Genomic DNA, 25,001 nt, shown 5'->3' with positions numbered 1-25,001 from the left:
GGCCTGCGAGCTAAGTGTCGCTGGTTCGATCTTCCAGTCAGGGCACATCAGAGAAGGAAAACTCTGATTCCAAAAAACCTCCGCTGCCTTGCGGCATACCTCTTCAGGGGAAAGGCTAAGGGAGTAAACCCCGACAGAAAATCCGGAGCCGGAGTCCCTAAGGCGGTTTGACGTTGTAGTCAACACTGGCAACTCCTGCGGCGCACCTGAAGCCAAGCTGTATTGACTCCGTCTTTCCCTTGGATCCCTCAGCTGCGAAGAGAGGGGGGGTCTGCTGCATGGGCAACAGCAGACCCTCCATATCACCCTGCCCAGGCTCTGTAGCTTCAGCTTCGCTGGAGAGGACACTCCAGCGTCATCGTAAGATGTCGATTCAACACGGGAGGAGACAGATACCGTGTCACTCCCGAGTCGGACTGCACAACCATTCTCGGCCGTGCAGATAGACACTTAAGAAGCTACACCATCGTCTCTCGAGACGGACGGCTGCCGACGATTCTTCCAAATAAAAGTGTTGTTTCCTGAGCAAAGTGTCTAGTTCATCTCCCAAGTCAAACAACCATGTAAATGCTTTCATTCTAAACAAAGAAAGATTTCATTATGCGTTAAAACTGATTTATGTTTACTCCCCACTAGTCAAACAAATTATTTAAAAGTCAGATGCTCAGAATTAGAGATTTGCAAATATACTTTTTTATCTTTAGTGCTATAGCTAGTTCCTTTGTAAGTCTCCCATTATCGTGTTTCAGTTTTAACTGTGTAGCAGTGAAAAATGCAATGTCAATGAGTACAGGTTTGTGCCACTGCCTTGGTTTGAGCTATGTCACAGCAGTTATACCCACCATAGCTTTTGTGCCATCATGTCAAAAGTCAGCACTGTGAAAGAAAAGAAAGTATGTAAGAGCTTAGTGTTATTGTAAACACAATTTTCACTCTGCAAACTTCCTGGAAGAATCTCAAGGATCACACTGGGGTCCATAGAGAATCCTATGAGAACCACTGGCTTATACTATTTTCTCTGCCTAAAATGTCCTCACATCACACATTTTTCAACCCCAAGTCTTCTCATCCTTAACTGTTAAGGGCAGTTAAAATACTACTCCTGCTGTGAAATCTTTCCAGATCTCTCAAGTTAATAGTGACGTCTTTTTTTATCCAAATGAATTAACATTCTATAATGTTCTCCAGAAATAAGAAGATAAAATAAAAATATATGTACTGTACTCTTGATGTTGTCACAAATATATTCTATTGGGATATATTTGTTTCTGAAACAAAAGTTTACAACAAAAAATGATATATGAAGACATAGAAATACAAAGTTCCTTAATGGAGCACGGACATATGGATGGGTAGGTGCCGATCTTAAAGACAGACATTTTGCAACGCAATAGCATTTTAAACAACTTGGGAGAGGGAACAGATACATACACCTTAAAAAGAATAAGCAAAGGTGCAGAAGCAAAAATACCAGTTACACACTTTGTAGATTTAGTATAAAACGTGATGAGTGGGGTGGTTTGGGGTCAATTGTGAACAGACATTAGTTCTTCGAAATGAGTTAAAGCTGTTAAGGGAGGGAGAGGTGAATTTCACTATTCAAAATCACTCATGATGTTTGTAAAGTATCTCAAATACGGGGATAAAGATTTCATATTCACCAATCATCAGAAAAATCGCTGCTAAATAATGGGCCCCAAGGAGTCGCATGAGACTGTAGAGCATTTGACAGCTACTCATTTCCCATGTTGCCACACATAAAGAGTCTTAGAGTTATTATCTGGTTTATAGAGAGGTGGAGCAGCAGCGCATTGGAAGACTGGAACTAATTGTAAAATGATGTATGTATAAAATCTAAGTCTGTGTTCAATTGCTCTACCCATTTTTCTAGTATGCCAGGAAAGAATAATTTTTATTTGTTTGGTTTGCTGATTCTAGGGCTCAGGTTTTTCAGAATTTATGATAGTGACAGAACCTTGAAAAAGAGGGCCCAACCTAAAAAATGTAACTCAGTGTTTACCTTTTCTTATTTCCTTTCTATACATAGGTCTCATATTTTATTCTTGCATAATAAGTCAGCATAACTAATTTTAAGATCTTTGGGTAATATGAAGCTTCTTAGCGCATTCTCTACCCATAGAATTTAATGGATAATAATAGCTTTTTTCCTAAATGCATTCTCTTACAGAGATTTAATTTAAACATTATCTTTGTCCAATATGTAAACAGAGTATAATTCCAAAACACTATGCATTCAGCAACCTCATTTGACATTACCTTTAACATAGCAGTAACCGTAGTTTGTATTGTTTTTTATTGAAAAGGACAATGTGCTTTCTAATATATTTATGTAAAATTATATTCTACTGTTTAAAAAAAATATATTATACAAATGATACACAAAAAACTTTATTATTAAAAATATGAAGGTATACCAAAATTTCATAGTCTGACATTCCTTTTTTTATTTTACCAAAGTACCTTACATATAATTTTGAATATTCACAAATGGTTAGATAAATGAATGTCATATGGCATCCAATATCTAATTTTTGTGATGAGAAAAAATATTAATATGAATTAATTTTATACATCTACCTCATTTATCTTGATAAATTTTTGGTTTAAGTCTCCTTATGAACCTAAATATGGAAAGTTTTGGCAATTTCCTGTTCTGATTATTTTAAATATTATTTTTAATATAATCTGTGTTTCATTAAAAGGGCAAAGTGAACCATATAGGGATGTGACCAACAAACTCTTTTGATTTCTTGCCATATTATTTATTTTAACTTTGTTATTCATGGTTCCACTTATGTTACTTAGATGTTTTCACAAATCAGTCAAGGTAAGAACCTCTACTAGTCTGGTTTATGTAGATAATCTCTCTTTGATACTAATGACTAAGACTTCCTTCAAGGTTTATTAGAACTCAAGAATACTGATTTCCTGTTCTCACACAAAAAAATCCTAACAATATTTAACTGGCTATTCACTACATACTTAAAATATATGCCCTAGGACTCTAAGTTTGCTATGAAGATATTAGATAGAAAATTAATCATATTAAAGAATACAAATAAAATATCTCAATATGTTTAGTTAGCATACTTGGCCATTAAACTTAGTTAATTGCTTTCTGGAAGCCAGAATAAAAATAGAAACATGATAGATTATGAAATTCACATTATCTGATAAAAGGAGCTTACACTCATTATTTAGGAGAACTCATTTTTCATGGTACTGAATGATAAAGGCAATGTATCATCCTAATGGATATTCTATTATTCAGCTGAATTGTTAAGACACACTATGATGGTTATTTGAGGGGACTTATCATATAGAAATAAAACTATGCAGCTGAGGTCACATAATAGTGAGTTAGTTACTAACGGTTTAGACCAACTGGGGACATAAGAAGATCCCTATGTTTTAAAAAACTCATTTTGCAAGTGTTTAATAAAATAATTAATAAGTGCAATCAGTATTGGAAAATATAAGCGTGTAATGCATGAAGTAGCCTCCTTAAGAAAGTAATATAAATTTCCAACAATAATTTCTCTTTCATTATTTTGGAGGGAAACAAATTGTAACTTTTAATTTACTAGAATCATTTTGTTTATATTTTAACTCAGAGAATATCATAAGCATTAACTAGGTTCACAAGACACTTTGCTAAGACCTAAGGACACAGAATTTATGCACTATTCATTTTTATCAGATTTATGAAGCTGGTCTTGGGTTGCCCTGCGTGATGATATTCTCAATGCAGTGAATTTGTCATCATCTGCTAAGAGCAGTTTCTGTTGAGAGACTCACTGTGTAGCAAAACGGACAAGTGGGGGATTGAATAATATATTGTATTTATCAAAAAAGTGTTGAGTGTTTTCAATATAGGTAGATACAGTCTAGGAGATGAACCTGCAGGGTATTCTTCTTTTGTTTTTATTCTATTTCCAAGTAAGAAGCATATTCATACAAATTCCAATTTGACAATCTAAATGTGACATATACCACAGACTTCACATAGTTTTTCTCTTTCCTGCGTGATTCAAGTATATATGAGATCTATCAGAAAGAACATTTCTAAACCCAGAACAGGGTATCATCAGTATTTTCCCAGTGCTCAGGGCCACAACTGAACACATCACTCATTTTTCTGTCTCAAAAGTCACTTCATCTAAACTGGTTGTTTTGTTGTATATGATAGCAGCCATTCTTTGATCCTCTGAAAATAACATTGGGAAGGAAGCAGTAAAATGCAATTCCTCCTTCTTTCATGTCTCTGTTTTGAGAACATCTCTGGAGATCACTTTGTTACCATATGCTCTACTTGGAACAGAGTAGGTGTAGCATGAAAATATATGTTTCTGATCTGTAAATAGCATCAGCTGAATCCATACTCCCATGAATTTTCTGCAATAGGACTGAGTGTTCTCTTTATCATGCAGCAGTATATTTTAATTCCCTTTTATCACAGCTTCCAAGAGCATCAATCTATCATTTGGAGCTGAGCAACATGAACGTTCACCACTGTTCTGGGCAATTGGATCTTGGTAACACTGTTGTATTTCCTGAATTGGATGCCAATAAATTATACTTAAGCGACTTTTAAGTGGCTGATTGGCTTCACCTCACTTAGAGGTACGCATCTCTGCTGTAATTGGGTGCTACCCTTAAACTGTAAATTGGCAGCCTGAGCACATGTGTTTTGTGGAGATAATGCATTTGGTCTCTAGGGTTAGGTTTTGACAGCATTCCAGCATTATCACTAGGTTAGATAGAATTACTTACTTTTTCAAATTACATATAAATAATTGTAGACAAAGAAAGAACCCTTCTCTGACCACCACCACCAATAAATATATATTAATATATTAATGTTATTATTTCAATCTAATTATGTTGGTTTGAGCTCTACATCTCCAGATGTCTAATATCAGTTTATTAACTGGCCAAATGTCTTCAGAAGTGAAATTTTATATCGTCATGATCAAATCAGGAAAAAAAAGTGCTTTTAAACGTTCAAATTCACATATTTATTATAAAATATCTATTAATCATTAATATTTTCTCTGTGCTTTTATGTATTCTCAGATGAAATAAATTAGTTTACTATTTTCCAATGTTTTCCAATTATTGGAGGAGGTAGATATATAAGCCAATACAACAAAGTACTATGCTCTATGACAGAGGTGTGAGTTGCAAGGATACTGAAGCACAAAAATGGAAGAACCACTTCTATTTTAAAATGCCTGGAGGCCTTCCCAAAGGAAGTGACATGAGTTTCAAAACTCATCATATTTATCCATTCATGTTAATGAAAGTTATTACCCAATACAGTTTAACTTTCTTCTTTAGTTATATTTTTTGCAATGCCCTATTTCTAAGCCTGAGGCTTGAGGCTTATTTTTCTCCAGATGAAAGGAAAAAGATGGTCTGAATCAAAATAGCTGTCATTGTTCAGTTTTGAGTTTCAAAGAAGATATTTCTGAACTTTTCGAAAAGATGGTGATATTGAAAGTCAAGTTCATAGAAAGATTTACTTCAGTTACTATGTTAATAGCAAGGTCAAGAAACTAAATAATGATGCTGCTATATACCCAGTACAGTAGGAAGTAAAGGATGATGGGACAGAAATAAGGTGAAAGACATTAATTCTCATGTACCCTTCCCCTACAGACACATCTGGGGTTAAGTCCAGGATGAGAACCATTTGAAATATCCTTATGGGTGTGTGTAGGAAGCTGGGTCAAAGGTATTAGGGAGGGAACATCTGAGTTATGTATGCCTAATGGAGATTAAGAGGAAAAATAACTGTCAGATTTTAATGTGAAAATAAGGCAAAATAGAATGCTAGAATAGAAGCTTGTAGAGACAGATAGAGGAGCCTCTGGAAGTACTCTGGGCTCCCTGGGGCTTTCATAAAATCTAGAGAGGTACCCAAATATTAAAGTGAAGGTAAACCGTTTTCTAAAGACAAGAAAATTCTGAGAGGCCTGGGGTCATGAGGAAGAATACATCATTGACAAGTCCTTCCCATGAAGAAGAAAATAGCTCAGACCATGGGTTTCAGATGTGGGAGCAGGCATATCAGTTCTCACGCTCAGTTAGAATACTGTACACCCTGTATTAATCAGTACAAGAAATGTACCGGATCAGCCCACCCACTGAGAATGATGGGAACCGAAAGTCGCCTTTATGGTCCAGAAGACTGCCCTTTCTCAAGTGCCAGTAAGTACTCGAACTCTTTATACACTTAACCACCACTACAGGCAGGAGATGGTACAATGGAATGTGTGTTGAATGAAGGAAATGTGTCATTGGACAAACCTTATTCAAACCAGCCTTAATAGAGCATTGGGTATCAAACAGGCTGAAAATTTACACTTAAAAGTGATAGAGAAATTTTTCAAATTCAGACTTATATTTGCCTGTCAACCAGTAGAAAAGTAGCTTTTAAGTGAAATCAGGTCAGTCATAAAGAATAAAGAAGCCACCCTGTCTAGATGACTCAGGTGGGTAGAGTGTCACTCCATACACCAAAAATGTTGCAGGTTCAATTGATGGTCAGGGCACATACCTAGGCTATGGGTTTGATCCCAAGCTGGAGCAAGTATGGGAAAGTATGGGAGGTATCAATCAATCTCTCTCTCTCTCTCCCTGTTCTCTCTCAATATACATATCACTGTGTGAAGAGTAAGAAAAATAATGAAAAATATACACTTCATTTTATTGATCTAAAGGTAGAGTGACTGAATTCTGTCATATCACTTTACATTTTTGAATATGTACAGGCATAGCTCTAGCAACTGGAAATACAATTGGTAGACTAGATAAATAAAGGCTTGTCTTTCATGGATCTCACACTGAAGCAGGAAACATAGACAATACAAGTATGATATTAAAATAAAGTAGGAAGCCTCTAATATTAGAAGAGTGTCGTAGAGAATGCATAGGTGGAGCACGTAACCAAATTTTCAAGTAAGGAATGGCTGAGAAGAACTCCCAGAAAAAAAATCACTTCTGAGAGGAGGCATGGAGGATGATTCAGCACCCTATCAGTCAAATTGGCCTCAGAACTACGGCTGTATGGATTGCTGTGTCTCATGTGAAGTCATTTCAAAAACATTGATTCTGTCTTTACACATTCTCAGACATAGGCAGGGTCTTGAGCCATCTCTCCAGATTATGCAATTTTCCTCATTTATCTGAGCAGTGTTTAGATGGAAGCAAATCAGACACACTGGATTGAACTGTCTGATTTATTATTCTGTCACAGAGGAAGATGTCAGCTAGCTGGAAGTCTTGCATGCAAGGACACAGGGTTCTCTCCTTAGACCTGTCCAGTTCAATGTGTTCATCAATAATCACAAGGAGGATATAAAGGAAATGCTACTCAATTCACTACAAGCACACAAGGATGGGAGTATAGTGCCTACTATAAAAGACAGATTTAAGATCCAAAGAGTTCTGATACCCTTGAGCCATTTCATAGCCATAAATAGTTCCTAAAACTTGATCCCAAAACACACAACTATACAAGCATAAAGATTACAAGGTAAATCTTAGCAATGCCACATGTGGGAAAGAGAACAAAAAATGAAGTTAAAGATTTAATCAATAGTGTTTTCAATGAAAGCCAACAGTATGACTCCTGTCAGATTAGTTTAGTGGAATATTTTAGGCACTATTAATAGAAATATAATATCTGTAAGAAAAGAATCAAAAGCTCTTTTATGCACTCTATTTTTCAGGTGATGTTTGGAATATTGGTTGGGTCTGAGCTCTATATTTATACAAATTAGAGTAACTGTTCTGTCAATAAATGTTTTGTGGGTTCTTACTATAAATCATTGTACCATTGATTCAGTATAAATAGTCACATAGTCTTTAGGAGAACAAGTTAATAATCTTTATTCCTATATATTCATGGAAACTTATCTAGGTGGTGCTGGTTGAAGAAGTAGAGTTTTTCAGAGGACAAAGGTCTGTGAAAACCCAGAGTTACCATAGAAGATAATTGCAGTTTGGAAATAAGGCAGAACTTTGTGGGATTTTTAAAAAGTGAAAAAATAGGGAAGCATGTAAGGGTTTAGGCACTGGACTAGCATGAAATTTATTTTTAAGAATTACTTTAGTTATAAATGCAATATTTTTCTTTCCTTCGGGTGCAAACTACTTTCTAAAAGAACTGAGTACTTTGACATTAGATAATTCATTCATTACAACATTAAACACATTTGTTTTTCTTATTTGCATTCAGTTCCAAATTAGCTACTAGTGCTTGACTATAATGCTGTGAGATGAAGGGACAAATAAAATCTATCAATGAAGCTATTTGCAAAGTTCAAAAATTTAACAAATCCAATAGCTCAGTTTACTTCCTTCAAGCATTAATAAGACAAGAGAATACACTCAATTACTTTTATAGCCTATGTGAAATTTCTCCAATACCACTTGGCAAAGCAAAGTTTCAAATTAAAAAAAAAAGTATATATTGTTCTGTCTTTAATGTTGAAGAGTTGATTGCACTTTTCTGGTGTTTTTCTAACACAATTTCAACAAAATTTACTGAACAAAATTGCACTGTGTAGAGAAATGTCTAAAATATTTCAAATTCAAATTAAAAAACACTGAAACAGAAGGGATATAGCATAGTGGTCTTTGATCAAGCTCTCTTAGACCTTCCCATGTCTTTCTATAAGAGCCACGTGGGTAGGAAAACATGAAGTTTGTATTGCCTTTAAACTCTGAAAACATTCGCCACTCCCCATCTTCTTTCACTGAACCAGCAGAGAATTTTTTCTATCTTATATTTGTTTACCAACAGCTATTATTCTTTCTAGGATGTGCTAATGTGTTTCTAGGTATTGGAAATGCAAAGCAGAAGTCAATGGCTTTTACCTTTAAACATTTCACAGATTTGTACAAGTATGTATATTCCATAGCACATTAGAGATATCAGGTAACAGAAGAGCACATAACTCAGTAAGAAGGAAGATCAAGGACAATTTCCCAGAAAGTCTGGAATGAATTAATCTGAAATATTTCCCAGAAAGTCTGGAATGAATTAATCTGAAAGAAAATGAGTTATTTGGTGGAGATAGTGAAGGAGGGCTCTGTTAATAGCAAAGATAATACAAATTCACAGATGTAGATTAACTAGCTTATGACTCAAGGTATTGACCTAGACTCAGTCTAATTAAGATTGAAATTTAGAGATGAAAATATGGCTGAAGCTACAAGTGGAAGGTAAGTGTCTATGGTGCACAGAAAGGAAGAATGCATGTGGTGAAAATCAGAGATAAAAGTTGTTAGTATTACAATCACTGCTCTGTTTGTTCATTTTTTTTTTTTTTGTATTTTTGTGGTGAATTTGTACATAATTTTAATACTCCAGGGCAGACTTTCAAATAGGATGAATTAGTGACTGAAATGTGATCTACATACTCTTATAAAACTTGCCTAAATTTTTCATATTGCAAAAGAAGAGGAAAATGATGAAATTTATGCTCATATAAAATAGCAATGTTACCCATACTGATATCTCATTTTTCAACTATCATGGTTGATTCTGCCTTTATCTTTTTATTTATGTAAAGAGAAATGCAGAGACTGCAGAAATGGTATAAGAAAATCTTGTTAAAATTTTCAACAAACCATGTTATGATGTTCAAGGCAATTACTTGTGCTGTCAGTGGGAATAAAATTTACACCATCAGAAAGTGCAAAGAATCAAATATACTACTAAGAATTACAACATAAACTGCATGCAAATACCCCTACACAGTCTAAGAGCTTGTCTTCCCTTATTTTTACAGCTGAGGCTTCAATCATAAGTTGATGAGGCTTCTTTTTTAATTCCTTAGAAGCTAGAGTGGAATTTTCCTATCAACTTCAGTGAAAATCAAGTCTGCTAATGCCTACCATCTTGAGAAGAAATACAATTGATGTACTTTTACAAAAAGAAATATCTCTTTCCAAACAAAGCATTTGGTAAGAACATTGTACTATCAAAAATAATAGAAGTTACACAAACAACAAAATATTTTTCAGACAAGTATTAGGACTTGACCTTTGAGACAAGCTTGAGTGTGAACTTTAGTCTACTGTTCTTAATAGACATGTGGACCTTTCAGTGAAAGCTCAACATCATGCATGCTAATTTCTGTAGCAAAGTAATACATGATAATTATACAATGGCCTTGGCTTCCTGATATTGCTTTCTCTACAACTGTAACCACTTGAATCCCAATCCTAAAGTCTTATTATTCTTTCAAAATCAATACTGGTAAATAATGATACATGCACATAAATGTATCAGTCAAATAATCCTTCAGTAGTTATTAAACAACAGATATCAATTCTCTACTTCAATCTTTCTCTCCAAGGTATAACACTTTCAGTAGTTTTACTTCATACTTATGTCCACTGATTTTGGTCAAGAACACCAGAATCCTGTCAACATATGCCATAGGAATCTTTTAATAGGGATTCCAATGTTTAAATAATTGTTAGATTGTGGGAAGTGGATCCAAAATATCTTGACTGGCAACATGGAAGTTAGTGATATTCAAGGGATCTTAATAAAGCCACTGCTAACCTCAAGCACCTCTGGGAAGCTTCCATCTGTCTTCTTCAGCCTGCAGCACCAGAACTGACAATTCTCTATATTGTCGCTGGAAAAGTGGTTGACTTCAATCAGGTACTGGCATTAAGACCTCCAATTTTTTGTTATGTGAGTAAGGAGATTCTAGAAAATGTAGGTTTACGCACTCATGAATATACACAAGTAACATATTTATGAATGTGTAAGGACAATAGAGTGTCAGGATCCCTCACCCTGGATGCCTAGGCATGAGTTGCTTAGAGAATACTTAGATTAGCATGTGCAGTACACTCACAGTTGTATAAGCATTGATGTCATGTTTTGGCTAATAGCCGGCTTTGTCTATGCATAGTATATAAGCGGCAGCTAGCAGTGGAGGTTTGGGGAGCAGCAGGAATGTTTTTAGTGTCTGGCTGATGACCCAGAACATGCCCAAGCTAGGGAGGGTATGCATGAATACTGTAATGCCTTCAATAAAGGAAATGTGAGAAATTTCAGCCTTGCCTTGCATGTTCTTCCAATTGCCGGACAAGAAAAGCCTGCCTTGGTTTCCATGACAGAATGTTTCTATTCTTTTCATCTTTTCCCCAATGTTAATAACTGCTACTTTTCCAGTTCAATTTTCTATAATTATTGTATGTATGTATTTTTAAACACCTCCTAGCATTATTTTCTACATATTCAATTCCATCAGATCATTTATCAAAACCAATCCCTAATCATGGAACATCCTACTGGTGCCCTCTGGCTCCAGTTTGGAACATTTGCTCTCCAAGGGTCATGTAAAGCTCTTTTCCCTTCTTCTCTTATTCCAGATTCCCCATCTCCTTTTAAATTCTGTCTTCTCCTTTCTTTTCTTATTTTCTTTGTTTTGATGAAGCATATTCTCTAGAATTTCTTGAGTGTAGGAGAGGTTAATTTTTTCCTCTTTGCATATTTCAAAATATTTTTAATCTCCCCAACTCTTGATTTAAAATGTGGCTTTATATAAGTTTCTAGGCTGGAAATCATTTTCTCCCAGGATTCATAATACATTGCTATATTGCATGTAAGCTCTTGATGTTACTCTTTAGAAAGCACAGGCATTGTTTTCTTGATTATTTTGTGTGATCTTTTATTTGTTAGATGTTTATTATTTTCACTCAAATAATTTGAATTCCCTCCTTATCTCTGATATTCATAATTTCATAGATATACACTTAGGTGAATGAATGTTTAGGAAGGCTGGGGATTGAACTGATTGTCCTGGTCATCTGTTCAGCCATTGAAATCTAGGGCAATGTTCTTCTATTTGACAATTTTCTCCACTTTATTTTATTTTTTGGAACTACTGAATAGTTTAATTCTGGAACTCTGATAGTCTAATAATGAGTCTCATGAATTATTTCAGCTTTTATTTTTTATTTCCCTTTTAATATTTTTGTTTTTATTTCTAGTAAATTTCAGCAACTTCAGTTTTTTTTCTTACTTTATTTCAAATATTAAAGCTATTGTTGCTATTTGTTTTTTCAGCATAGTTTTTAGACCCTATTTTGATTTTGTGGCTGGAATAGCTTTTCTTTCTTTATGGAGAATATCAACTAGTTAGCATTTTTGTTTTGTTTTGAAATAATGTCCTGCATTAACCATTTTAACTGCATTGTCTCATTTTTCTCCAATTCCCTCAGCATACTTGCATGCTCCTTTGCTTTTCTTTTCATGTTTTATTCTTAGTCAACTTTCTGGGGAACCTACACAGTCCATTCACGTTAGAATGAAGTCACTGTAAACTCTATGAATAAAGACAAAAATTGTCAATAGACTTTAAAGAGTCAAATGTGCTTCATTCATGAATGAAATTTTAGTATAATACATATATTTTCTTTGGGGCAAGTGTTTTTCTATTAAAAAAATCTTATTTTCTTTAATATGATGGAAGTAGGAGTAGGGGATGTATACTCTGGATGCATCAGCTCTAAAGCAAGTAGGAGCAGGTTGCTAGAAAATTTTCCTGCTCAGTAGACAAGTTTCCAGTTAAATTACGTACTTTAAGTTCTCAGAGGTCACATCTTTGATCTTATGGTGCCTCAAGTCCTCATGTGCAGGTACTCACTGATTTCATTTCTTCACAATAGGAGCTTCAATTCTGAACACATAGGAGAGAGCATAAAGGAAGAAACAGTTGCCTAGCTGTGTGGATTAAATGAGAAAACCTGGAAATCATATTATTTTTTCTATCTTTCTATCTTTGTATCTTTAGCTCCATTATTCAACACCACCATATCCGTCTTCCATGTGTATTATTACAACTGGCTTGAGCCTTCCATTCTTTTCTTTTTTAAATTGATTGATTGATTTGTTTGTTTATTTATTTTATTTTTAAAAAGAGGGGAAAGGAGAAAGAGAAGGAGAGAAACATCACTGTGTGCTTGCTTCTCACTTGCGCCCCCAACTGGGGACCTGATGTGCAACCTAGTTATGTGCCCTGACTGGGAATCGAACCAACGACACTTGGTTTGCAGGCCGACGCTCAATCCACTGAACCACAGCAGCCAGGGTCGAGCCTTCCATTCTTTTGTAGCAAATCAAATCAATTTTTCTCTGTTTTTTCTTTTTCTGCTAGCTTATATGTTGCATCTTTCTCTTCTGAGCTGGTTATCAGGCACATTATATATTCTACTCAGCAGCTGTGATTTTATGTTTACATTGATAGAAAATATCAAGAAACAGTAGGCTTTATTTCATTTCATATTTATTTAGTTTGTTTTTTTGTTTGTTTTGGAAAATACAATAAAAGCAACATATCATAATGGAAAGCTCATTCTTTCTGTGTTCAGCTACTGATGTACCAAAATTATTCTGAACTTTGGTATACATAGTCATGGGAGATAAGCCTGAGTAGTATAGACAAACTCAACTCAAGTAAGTCATTGGTTCTCAAATATCTTCAATTTTTATGTATATTTTAATTATGTATCATGTATCTCCTTCAGGTTCATGTGACTTTTACTGTTCTCTAGTGAAAGTGCTTCCACGACTTATTCATTAATTGCTGATTATTCAGTACAAAAAAAATTATCAAACAATTATAGATGCTTTATTTGTAATATAACTTCAGCAAAATTCTCACTTATCTTGGTGTGTTATTCCTATAAATTCCTTAGTTTAAGTAATCCCTCCTCATTAAGCAAACTTGAGGTCAGAGAAAATAATACAGAGCAGCTTATATGCTTTCATTAGACAAATAAATCAATAACCTAATTTTCCATCATTAAAAAATATTCTAAAATTTTAACTCCTTTTTTCTTATCCTAAACTCATTAATCCTCTGAGTTTATAGCTTTCTTTTATTCCTTTTCATGTCATTTGAGCATAATTAACATGTTTTTAATCTACCATGTATATCCAAAAGTTCCTAAGATTCAACAACTTTTGATCACATTTGTAGGGATAAAAGATAACATTAAAGAGAAGAAAGTCTATTCTAATAAACTTCTCGAGATTAGAGAAAATAAATATAGAAACTAAGGATAATTAGTATTTAACCCCTGCTTAATTCTTCTAAACAAAGCATCTGAGAAAGAGCAATAGTTCAAAATAATATTTTTTTCAGTTTTAAAAAGTTATTGTTGTTCAATTACAGCTGTCCCAATTTTCCCCCATTGCTCTCCCCTGTTCCACCCACGCCCCTGTTCTCACAGTCAATCCCTACCTTGTTGGTCTGGTCCATGAGTCCTTTATACTAGTTCCATGACTAGACCCTTCCCTTTCTTTCCCTCATGATCTCCCTTCCCTTCCCCTCTGGTTACTGTCAGTTTGTTCCTTGTTTCCATGTCACTGGTTCTGTTTTGCTTATTTGTTTGTTTTGTTCACTAGGTCCCTTTTATAGGTGAGATCATATGTTATTTGTCTTTTACTGTCTGGCTTATTTCACTTAGCATAATACTCGCCAGTTCCATCCATGCTGTCACAAACAAAACCGACTCTCGCTATGAAATGAATCAAATAGACCAAAGTCTTTGGGGTGCATAATATAATTCTTCTGTTGCAGATCTTTTAAAAGACTTTTGTATAATTCCTTCTTCCAAATTCATGATAATCAAATAATAAAAGTAATTGATTATGAATTAATTCAAAATATTATCATAAATTAAGTATTGTCCTTGGATATTTTGCTTTAATAACATGTGAATGCTCATTTGCATGTTGTAGTTTTTAGAAACTCTAATGTTGTCATTTGATGAAATTATTATCTTTCAAAACATAGTGGTTTTGGGAAAAGAACTCAAAAACACAATGTACAAAATTACTTTTTTGGAAATCTTAGAAGAAATCACACATAAGCCTTTAGTTGCCAATATGTGTTTGCATCACAGTTAATGTCATACTGAAAACAAGTCCTAATATAATTATCAGTTTTCAATTTTATACCTGAATTGTAACACATAAAATTAATAACTTTGTTTGTGAGATCATCTTTCCATTTAATAAAAAATTTCTTACGTAGATATTCGATCTGACAAGTTTCTAAGTATGGTATAGAAATATCCAGTTCTCAGTTTCTAAGGCAACTTTGAATAGTGAAATTCTGATGAAACTTTCACTTCAAAACAAAATAAAACAAAACAAAAACATTTCCAAAAAGAGTTACATTTGGAGAGTCTGTATTTAATAAGAAACTTCAATTTTAAATATTCCTGATGATGCTTCTAATCATTACACTTTATGAAATTCTGAGCTCTGTGATTGCAAATTTAGCAAAATACACCAGAAACCTGTGAAATAGATTATTTTATTGTGCCAATGTTTTATTAGCTTAACTGATCTAATTTATTTAAGAGGACCCTACAGCCTTATAAAATACATTTTATTTGATACACATGATGCAGTTAATACAGGAAATTTGCATACTGGCATTGACTTTCATTGGCACCTTAGGAATTGCCACTTTACTCTAGTAAACAATTTCTATGAATAATTTAGTACAGCAAATTGAATTTGTTATATTAGCTGTTACCTGGAATTAATGTCCAGTCCTTTTGCCTGCCAAATTTTTCCCAAGAGTTCTGACAAAAAAAGGAAAGTTCAGAAGTTTCCCTAATTATCCAAGTTCAATAATTTACTGGAAAGACTCACAGAACTCAGTGAGAACTAATATATTCACATATACATTTCATTATAGAGAACAGCTACCAGTGAAATCCAGCCAATGGAAGACATGTATAAAGCCAAATCTGGGAAGGGTCCAAATGTGGAGCTTCTGACTCAATTGTCCTTTTCTTTTGTAGTCATGGATAGCATTACCTACTTCTGACTATGATGTATGAGAATATGCACAGAATATTGCCAGTCAAGAAAGCTCACTTGAGTCTTGGCATCCAGAGTTTATATTCAGGTTTTATTATGTAGGCATGATTGAGTGATTAGTTGCTCAAGTGGTTAAACTCAGTCTGTAGATTGAATTCATGATTAGAAAGTTTCCACCCTCTAAGCAAATGGTTCTTTCTTAAATGGCCAGCCCTACCTCAAGCGATCTAGGTAGCATAAACTACTAGGTGTGGTCCAAGGAACCCACCATAAGTAATAAAGATACATACCCTTATTACTTAGAAAAGTCCGTGTGTTTAGAGCTCACCTCCTGGAAGCCAGAACAAAGGCCAGAATTCCCTCTGGACAAGTTTAAATTCCTCACCACACAGCTGTTTATTCTCTTCTCTGTCATGATATCTACAAGGAAATAACAGAAATGTCAACACAGTAGTCCCTCTCTATATCACGGTTCACTTTTCGCGGACTCACTGTATTGCGGGATTTTTAAAAATATTATATTTAATTACTTATAGCAGACTTTTTGCTATATCGTGGGATTTTGCAGTACTGTATACATATGTTGTTAAAGTTACATAGGTTTAAGAATGTAGAATAAATGTAAGATTCCTACTTTGCAGGGGTGTCTAGAATGTAATACCCGTGATAAGTGAGGGAATACTGTAACAGTAAAAGACTGCAAAAACCACAATCATATTGTGATCTCTAGTGTGATGACAGAGAATTTTTTAACTTTACATATAAATTTGTAGTTTTAACCTCTGAAATTTTTCTCAAATATTTCTATGCCTGTTTTAGATAATGTAGGCCTGTCTGAAAAATATAACCAAAGATATGATGATATCGTAATCAATAAGAAAAGTACATTTATTTTGTCAAGACATAATTGGTTACCATATGAACATTAAGTATAAAATTAGATGAACTATAAAAGAATTTTGAAAGTTCATAAAAGCAGCTAAAGAAAGAAGATTAAATATCAAAGTCTTAATTAAGATGTCATAGATTATGAATGTGAATAAAGAAATTGTGCAATGCTATCAATGGTACCCTTATTATTAAGACCACATGTAATGTACATATTAGAGTAGTCTGTGGAAGGTTGTACCTACTTCTATTGTTTACTGCATTAAAAAAAAAAGGTGTAAGAAGCTTGAAATATAACAGGAAAATTTATTAAAGAAAAAAATAAGATAAAGTGGGGAAGAAAAAGTTAGCATTTGTGGAGCACTTACAAGGTGTCAAATTTTAAAAGACATTTACCTAATTTCATGTAATAAGAAGTGCAATTATTGTGCAGTGGGTAGAGCATGGATTGACAGGACAGATTTCCTGCATTTTAATCTCAATTTTCCCCTTTCTAGCAGGTGTCATCTACAAAAGCTATGAATATGTTGGTGGGCCCATTTCTAATGTCATCTGAAGATAATACCAGTATTTACCTCACTAACTGTTATGAGTTGAATTGTGATCCCTCAAAGGATTTGTTCATGTTCAAATTCCCAGTATCTGAGAGTATTGCATTAATTGGATTAGGGCCTTTATAGATGCAATCAATATGTCTGATGTCCATATAAGCAGAATAAAATGTCAAAGGGGAAACACAGGGAGATGCCACATGATGACAGAGGCAGAGATTGAAGGGATGCATTTCCAAGCCCTGGAATGGCATGGAGTGATGACCATCACCAACAGCTAGGAAGAGGCCAGGAATGTGTAGGCCTTCTCAGAGAGAGCACAGCCTTCCTAAAATCTTGATTTAAGACCTCTAATCTCCAGAACTGTGAGAGAATAAATTTCTGATTTTTTAAGCCACCTAGTTTGAGGTACTTTGTTATGGCAGCCTTAGCAAACTGTTACATGGAATAAGTACTATTGGGTGTATTAAATTAGCACAAATATTAAAAAAAACTTAGAAGAGGGCTTTAAATGTCATAAGCACTATGTATGTGGTTATTTTTTAGTCCTCAAAAACATGTAATGATTTTCAGAAAATGCAGATAAATTAAGATGTGATTCAGACCTATTAAATAATCTAGAAGATTTTATTTGGGGGCATAATCTGAAATATTACAGTTTCTGGATAAGAAGTACAATTCATACTTTTCTAATTATGTATAGTTACAATGATAACTGAGGAGGAGGACTCCACATATTGTTACTTATCGAAGGTTGCAATATATTGATAAGTTATCAAAAATCACACATTCCATTACATAAACAACAATATGAAGAAACAAACAGAAACTTATAATTGAACAGCTATATTCAAAACATCAGGAAGGAAAAATAATAAATTTGTATGTAAATTTTTGAAATGTTTACTTATTAAAAATATTTTACTTTCTGTGCAATTGCATCTATATACACATTCTCTGATTACAATTCACCTCACCTATAACAGGCTAAAATTATTTTAGATATTTTTAGGTATAATAAAAATATATTAAAAATAAAGATTATGTTTACCAATATTTGTCGCATAGTACTCTTTTAAATAAACTTAGCAGACCACTATAAAATAAATCTAATATCAATATCCAAAATTCCAAGCAAATCATCATCATCATCATCATCATATAGGTCTGAAGAAGAGAATGTGTTATACTTTTAACATGTCAACAACCATTACACCTCAGGGGATAACAGAGAACTTCTCCCTTTGTCATCATTTTATTAATGACCACGTGATGCCAGTTTTACACGCAACAAACCAGAAGCACAAGTTCACTCAATTCCTTTATTACACTGATATTCTCTTACGCTGCTAAAACTCCATTGAATATAATCAAGTATTGCCATTTCTGTGAAAGTGCTGTTAAAAAATACAATAATAGGTGGACAATAGGTAAATTATACTTTTACATCAGCATTTTGGTGTGTATAATATCATTGTTATGCAGATGATTTGAGGGGTTTCTCAATGTTTTATTTGTTTGCATTAACATATTCACCTCTTCCTTTTTCCACAAGAGGGTCTAAAAAAACATATTATATTCACCTTTCTTTAATGCACAGTTAACATTGCCTTCTTTTGAAAAAAATTAAAGGTGAAAAGAATTATAATTTGTACAAATAGATATTTAAACTTATATTTGATTCTCAATAAGTCTATATTTAAATAAATCTTTCATGACCAGAAGCCAAGGTTTTTATACTATTTCTACGTGATGTAATTGCATTTAAGACAGTGATGAAAAACACTCTTACATTTGAGTTAATGCCTACAAGTAGAAAATGCTATCATATTTTTTCTACCAAAAGTGTGTTCCATTTTCCCCTCTTCATTGAAACAGATATTGTGAACTATTTCTTTACCATAATAGTATGCATTCTTTTCTACTAGTAGTACTTTGTATTTCCCTTTTCCTTCATTTTTCCAGATAAATTTGTTTAAAATAAATACTCCGAGTGTATGAGCTTTTATACAGATGTTTATTTCTATACTTGGGTCAGTTGGGTTACAAGTTACAAGATCTGTCCTGGAAGACAAAGTGTCTATATAGATAAAGGACACCTACCAAACTAATTTAGCTAAATCAATATGATTTCATTGTATTTCAACAGTAACTAAAAAAGAAAAAGAAAAGTGTGGGCATTGTAACACTCAAAGGTTTTATCTAGTGAATCACTGTGTAGACTGATGGGCACACACACATAATGAAGATCAGAACATTACTCCTGAGACTCTGAGTATTTCCTTCATATAATTTAAAATTAAGATTTCTGTTTGGTTACATTGTGTATTAGAATTTTAATAACATTTTTGCACAGCATTCACTAGGGAAAGAAAGATACCAAAAAGTATTTAGCTAATCAATAAAAAAAAATATGTAGTAAACTTCCTGGAGGTAATAGACCTTTTCCTTAAGACTTACTTTTAATAATAGTTTTCATGTATTTAAGGATAGATAATGTACACTTTAAAATAAAATAGAACAAAAATTCAAAAGAGAGATCAGATAACTAAAGATATAGGTTCTAGAACAAATAATAAAGTACTTATATTTAAGCTTTTTTGTGTGTGGTTGTTGTGACTTTATTGTTACTATTGTTTAGGCTGCAGCTTTAAACATTCTGAAGCAAGATGTCAGAAAGAAGGTTTGGAAACTAGGTATATCACTTTTCAAAATTCATTTCTCCTTAGAAGTACTTCTAATTTTTATATTCTTCCCTTCCCTTTTTCTCATGAGATGGAATCATACCATCAGTCCTTCTCTGACCTCAGATTTCTATGCACCTCACAAACTGTGAGAATGGAGCCCGTTTTAGGATACTCCTTGATTCTATTAGTTATTTGAACCAGAGAATACTTAATTTTTAAAGTTTTGTTAAATATAGAACTTTTTAAATGTGACTCTTCAAAGGAATAATTTATGCTTCAAAGTAAAATTCATTTTTTTCTCATTAAAATTATATTTTCTCCAAATTGTATTAATTAGAATTCTCCTTAGTAATTTTCCTCAAAGCCTCTACACTTTTTACCATAGAACAAATATACATACCATACTTACTATTACAGTTACTAGGAGCAGAGAATGGAATTGTGGGTGTTGGTCAAACAGAAACTGAGTTTTTATATGTTTTAATATGCACAAGATAATATTTTATTCTATTAACACAAAGAGCTAAATTCTTAGTCAGAGCTCCTTTGAGAGTACTATATAGTAACTGGGCTTAAAAAAAAAAAAAGTAAATCTGTTTAATAATGTACAGATTCCTGCTGTGTGCGGTAGCTTACCACCTTCATTAAAAACCTCATTGATTTTGGACCAGGCATTGGAAAGAACAATTCGTGGAGCCAGTGGGATGTCCTCTCTCTGCATCTTTGTTTGTAACTTGTAATTGTTAGTAAAGCTTGCTACTGGAAAAATATTCTCTGATTCATGTGATTCTAATTAGACAGACTGAGCCTTGTGTTCACTCAGTGTCCTACTAGTGAAATACTTTCCAAAAATAGATTTTGTGATATGTTAGTAAGAATTTTACTATCTCAAGTCATAGTTAAGTTGATTTGTAATTTTAACTTTTATATGATCTTTATAAAATTTAGGTAAAATGTATATTACTTTCATAAAAAGAATTGAGAAACATTTCATACTTTTTTAAGTGTAGTTAAACTAATATAAGAGGTTAGAAAATTGAGCATATATCTATTATTTCTTCTCACCATTAACTTCATACTTAAAGTCATATAGCAATTAGGTTCCATTTTGTTTGTCAACGTCAATAGGTCGTGCAGGGGACTCTCCATAAATTACAGGTATCGTAAATGTTTTCTTTATAACACAATGTCAGACTCTAGGCCTCCATGACAGTGCAGAAGTCTTGCCTCCACTTACTGCCAGGAAAGAAGTCTGAGATTTCACTGTTACTCAGAGAATTTAGTAGACAGTGGCCTAAGATCTTGCTTAATAAGCGGTTGCAACCCTGAGAGTTACGTGAGCGCTCCTTCTGTCAGCCTGGCATAAATGAACGCAGAACTGGCTTCTGCTCTGCCTCCGTGTCTGCACAGTTGAGAGAGAACATTTCCTTGCACTGGCAGGGTTGGGGGTGATTAGGGAGCGGCCAGGAAGTTAGGGGTGTGGGGGTGGAGCATGGACAATGGACATTTCTTGCCAGAACTTCAACTCAGAAATCAAGCTTTTGCCTGTCTGTTCAACCCTCAGTGCCCGAATCTGTGTTTCTGTCACCTTCATCTGCTTTTTCATTGTATGAGAGATCCTAGTTATTTGAAAATCACAGGAATGAAAACTTATGAGCAGATAAAGAACTTCACAACTAACTCCAGAAAATTCAGGAATCTGAGAGAAAACCAAAATAGGTGTTTTCCTTTATGAGTGTAAACGACAGGGAAAAAAAAAGACTTTACTTCAAGCTAACTTAATTAAGAATGTCTAAGGAGTTAAAAATTATGATATGGCAAAGCCTTCTTGAAAATTTAAAAGAGTAATTTTAAAATTAAAAACTACAATAGATTAATTGAAAACAGGATGGTTACTTCTAAGAACCTAATCATAAGATTAATGGTTTTAACATTTTTTGCTCATACATTTCACTTAACATTTTTTGAAAACTGTACCTTCTTGTATATTTTAAGGTTATACCTAAAATGAACTGTTCTAAGCCTCAAATCTGTAAATAAATGTTATAATTTTAGCACATTGAAATAGTAACTTTAGAAAATAAAAATATTCACACCATTCATTATCAATAATTACAAATGCCAACATATGTCAATATACCACCAAAATCAATTTTACATACATTAAAAAAGGTCATCTTTAAAATGAGAATTTTTACATTAACACTTTTGCTTCTTGAGCTCACATTTCTATTTTATTTCTTTCAGAGAATTTAATGTAAACTATTTCATAATTGTAGTTATTTTTGATAATTATTCTATAATGTTTATTTTCTACCAGATATGCATATAAATTGAAATTTTATTATTATTTTTTAATCCTTGTCCCAAGTGTAGTTGTGTGATTCTGGGGGAGACGCAGCTTGAATTTAATATTAGATTACAATGTTTAGATCATGGGTACCTAGGTGTTTAGTGTTTTTATTACTTTCCTTATTTCTTTGAATTTATTTGTTTTTGTTTGTCATTTTAATAATCTGGCTTCGTAATACGTTATCTGTAATCTCCTTTAGAATTAGATCAGAAGGGAATCAATGAGGATAGGCATGGATAAGAGAAAAGAGAAAGAAATAAGGAAAGAATTAACTTTGATCCTTTTAGATGGATAGAAGAAAAGAAAAATATTTTTATTAAATATCTCTAGTACATATGGAACTTAATGTGGCTTATATGTATCTTATTAGTGTTTTTAGCTTTTTTATGTTAGAAGAAATATAATAACAATTAGTATGAAACAAATTGAGTCAATTCCTCTAGATAACAAATAAAAAGCTTACGAAATAAATGAGTTAACAAAAATTCCCAGAATGTCGAATTTACTCCTGAGTCTTACTTTAAGCATTGAAATTTCAGGGTAAAAGCATATGTATTTGCTCTTTGTATCAAAGTTCTAAAGAGAAACTTCAAAATACTAAAATTAGATGCCTAGTCTTCAGATAGAAAAGATAAAAAATATATATCTTTGTATATGCATTATTTGTAATCAAATAACCTTCAGTCTGATGAACAATTTAACACTGTAAATCAAAGGTAAGCTTTTATGTATCAGTCATGCTCAGGATGGGTTGTTGAAATATTTAATTGTTTGGGGAGTTTAAAATTGCAAAACAAAAAAAGTATGTGATTAATTAACATTTAGAAAATTATATTTTTAATAATCTCCTGTCAAGGTATCTGGAAAACTCAAAGTTAATAAGAATTGCACACAAGCAACATTATTGATACAGAAGCTAAGCCAAGCATAAGATGGACAAAGTGGTCAAACACTAAGTTAATTTAAAAAATGTCCATCTACCACTTTGTTTACTTAAAAACACATGGAGAAATATTTTATATCATTTTTAAATAATGGAAAATGCATATCATAATTTTATAAAGTAATAAGTTAAAGTAACACCTTTATTAGCAATGTTTGCTCAGCAATGTTTTCTTCCAAGTTCTTCTTGCTTTGTAAACATCCAACTTTCATAATGTAGTAAAACCTAAATTAGAACGTAATTTTAATTTCTTCATTATTATGTACATATGCTGACATTAAAATGTGTAATTACTTATACACACCCATGCACACCAATACACATATGTATGAAACAAGAGTGCTCAGATGAATTTGTTCAGAAAAGTAAAACTGATTAATACCTTATAGGTTAATAAAATGGTATGTTTGGGGCTATATTTTATTTTTTAAGGAACTTTTCTCAGTGTCAGTGGATATAAAGGAACAAGAAGCACAATAATAAATAATAAACAAATAAACACATGCTTAAGAATAAACTGAGAAGAAGTAAACTTAAGAAAAACAGATAAAAATTGATTGTCAGAGATACTATAGCTACTTCACCAGCAAATGAACAAATTTTTATTAAGTATAAGAAGAAACCCATTAGAAGTTTGGCTAGGCATTGGTATTGTAAAAGGCCGATACGTGTTTCTCTTATCAGAAAGAAAGCTGGTTGAAAAAGTTAAGGGATTATACTTTTTATAATAGAAAATCCAAATGCCCTCTACTGCACAAAATTTAAATACAGTGCTATCAACAGTGATATTTTATATTACTATTTGTATTATTGTACCTTAAGTTCTGATCATAGTTATTAAATATTTTAAGCAACTGAAAGTCTATCAAAGTTGCACAACTCTATAGAATCAGTAATATCAGAAGGTCCTGTAGACATTGCCGGCAATCCACCAAAAGTACACCAACACATTTCTTTTGCTGATTTCCAAGTCTAGCAATGAAAATATTTAAAGAAACTACAGTTTATATTCTCACAAAGTTGTTTTCTCCCCTCTTTACATTCTCAGTTCATAGAAAATACTTATCCGTCAGGAACTTTGATGGATATTATTCTTTGCATGAGAAAAAAATAACAAAAGCAGTTACAGAGAAAACATTTATTTTTTTCCCCAGCGTGACATCAAGCTCTGGAAAATGCTATATCTAGTCATTACAGTGCACAGTGACAAAAGCAGTAGTAGCCGATGGCAGTGTGAATTTAAATTAGATGAAATATTCTGTGGGATCACAGGAGGTCTTCTATATCAGTTTCTTGAGTGTGCCTATGAGACACCCAGAAGATCAAGTGCTGTAAACTAGTCTAGCAATTTATGTCTTTCAGTTTTACTGGAGTGCTCACATTCTCTCAATAGATTAGTCTTTTTACTCAACAAAGTGTTTTGTTATAAAACCCACAAAAGTAGTCTGGGATCTTCATTCTGAAAGATGATAAATAAAACAAAACAAAATAACTTGTCTCTTAAACTAGTTTTAGAAGTGTTACTGATCACATGGCATGTTCTTTGTTGATTTCACATTATTTTTTTGAGAGAAACTTATTCACATGAGATCATACTAATAATCATAATATAGTTTTAAATTAAAAATTTAAAAACTTCCAGTAAGAGCATTTACACATTTTAGCACTTGCCATGTGACTT

This window comes from Furipterus horrens, unplaced genomic scaffold (genome assembly GCF_987537825.1).
Source record: "Furipterus horrens unplaced genomic scaffold, mFurHor1.1.pri manual_scaffold_1, whole genome shotgun sequence".
Lineage (NCBI taxonomy): Eukaryota > Metazoa > Chordata > Mammalia > Chiroptera > Furipteridae > Furipterus > Furipterus horrens.
Note: the sequence above shows the minus strand (reverse complement) of the source record.